The 2,500-nt window shown below is 38.5% G+C and overlaps 1 protein-coding gene across 1 annotated transcript in view; it reads left to right on the top strand.

The window, feature by feature from the left end:
- Window positions 1–2,500, top strand: part of inppl1a (inositol polyphosphate phosphatase-like 1a) — a 66,666-nt gene that overhangs the window by 23,667 nt on the left and 40,499 nt on the right. The gene's annotated exons all lie outside the window — the stretch shown is intronic.

The following is a 2,500-nucleotide window of genomic DNA, read 5'->3' as shown; positions in this document are numbered from 1 at the left end:
TGCCTCTATGGGAATTTAACATAGTGGTATGTATACGTATGAGCACCTATATTTTAAGGAAGAACATTTATTTATTTATTTATTTTAAAGTATTTTTTTGGGCTTTTTTATGCCTTTAATTAGATAGGATAGTGGAGATTGACAGGAAGTGAGGGGGAGAGAGAGTCAGGGTGGGATCCGGAAAGGACCACGGGGCGGGAATCGACCCCGCGTCGCCGGTGTACGGTGCAGGTGCCCCAGCCAGTCGCGCCACTGCTGGGGCCAGGAAGAACATTTATTTATTTACAATACGTTATTCATTCACAAACAAAGTTAAAGAACCTCCTTCATAGTTTGGATTTTAACAAAGAGGTTATATTGATGGGGGACTTTAATGTCAATTGGAGTGATAAGAGTGGAAGGAAAAAGCTTAAAAACATTACCGACTATTTCAATCTTACACAGTTAATTGAACAACCAACTAGAATAACTAATCGTCAGAAACTAAAATAGATTTATTGTTCACAAATAGACCAGAAAGAATTACTAAGACCTTTAATCTAATGACAGGGCTGTCAGATCACAATATCATTCTTTTTGCAGGAAGCTAAAAAAACACAGTTTTCATTCCTCAGAAACATCTGTATGCAAATATGAATCAGTTCCAACTAGTCAGCAGGAAACATCTGTATGCAAATATGAATCAGTTCCAACTAGTCAGCAGGAAACATCTGTATGCAAATATGAATCAGTTCCAACTAGTCAGCAGGAAACATCTGTATGCAAATATGAATCAGTTCCAACTAGTCAGCAGGAAACATCTGTATGCAAATATGAATCAGTTCCAACTAGTCAGCAGGAAACATCTGTATGCAAATATGAATCAGTTCCAACTAGTCAGCAGGAAACATCTGTATGCAAATATGAATCAGTTCCAACTAGTCAGCAGGAAACATCTGTATGCAAATATGAATCAGTTCCAACTAGTCAGCAGGAAACATCTGTATGCAAATATGAATCAGTTCCAACTAGTCAGCAGGAAACATCTGTATGCAAATATGAATCAGTTCCAACTAGTCAGCAGGAAACATCTGTATGCAAATATGAATCAGTTCCAACTAGTCAGCAGGAACATCTGTATGCAAATATGAATCAGTTCCAACTAGTCAGCAGGAAACATCTGTATGCAAATATGAATCAGTTCCAACTAGTCAGCAGGAAACATCTGTATGCAAATATGAATCAGTTCCAACTAGTCAGCAGGAAACATCTGTATGCAAATATGAATCAGTTCCAACTAGTCAGCAGGAAACATCTGTATGCAAATATGAATCAGTTCCAACTAGTCAGCAGGAAACATCTGTATGCAAATATGAATCAGTTCCAACTAGTCAGCAGGAAACATCTGTATGCAAATATGAATCAGTTCCAACTAGTCAGCAGGAACATCTGTATGCAAATATGAATCAGTTCCAACTAGTCAGCAGAAACATCTGTATGCAAATATGAATCAGTTCCAACTAGTCAGCAGGAAACATCTGTATGTAAATATGAATCAGTTCCAACTAGTCAGCAGGAAACATCTGTATGCAAATATGAATCAGTTCCAACTAGTCAGCAGGAAACATCTGTATGTAAATATGAATCAGTTCCAACTAGTCAGCAGGAACATCTTGGTGTAGCACTGAGAGAGATTGAATGGGACGGGGTCCTCTCTAAAGGAGACCTGGAGAGTGACTGTGACCAATTCACCTCAACAATTAGGAAAGTTATGGGGCCCCATTAATTATACACAGCCGATTTTTCACCCACAACAAATAACTGAAACAGAAGTAGCAAATATCATCAATGGCTTAAAAAATTCAAAGGCCATGGATATCTATGGCCTTGATACTAATTTCTTAAAACGGCACAAAGAGACCCTTATACAGCCTATTACATATCTGATTAATCAGTCCTTAAGTCTATCCATTATGCCATCTGCATGGAAGATGGCCCTGGTCACACCCGTTTTTAAATCAGGTGAAAGGTCAGATATGGCCAATTATCGGCCAATCAGCATTTTGCCTGTAGTTTCCAAAATAGTTGAAAAATGGGTGGCTAAATTACTGATTCAACATCTCAATAAAAGCAATAACTCACTTCACCCTATGCAATTTGGTTTTAGGGCCCATCACTCAACAGAAACAGCCAATTGTTTGTTTTTGGAAAAGGTTAAAGGCTACCTAGATAGGAGTTCTTATGTTGGTGCTGTCTTCCTAGACCTCAAGCGAGCTTTTGATACTGTTAACCATGAAGTTCTTCTATCTAAACTCACTTATTTTAATTTCTCTGTGCAAGCTCTCAACTGGATGAAATCATACCTGTCCAGCAGAAAGCAATGCGTTTGTATTAATGATTCAAAGTCTCCACTCTGTGAATGTCCAGTAGGGGTCCCCCAGGGCTCTATACTTGGCCCAATCCTGTTTACACTTTATATAAATGATCTGCCAGAGGCATGCAAAAATGTTGATGTCCAGAT

Source organism: Alosa pseudoharengus, unplaced genomic scaffold, assembly GCF_046254945.1.
Source record: "Alosa pseudoharengus isolate Yale_2024_CS ecotype anadromous, Long Island Sound unplaced genomic scaffold, YU_APseudo_1.1 YU_APseudo_1.1_scf_13, whole genome shotgun sequence".
NCBI lineage: Eukaryota > Metazoa > Chordata > Actinopteri > Clupeiformes > Clupeidae > Alosa > Alosa pseudoharengus.
Note: the sequence above shows the minus strand (reverse complement) of the source record. Positions and strands in the feature narration are given on the sequence as shown.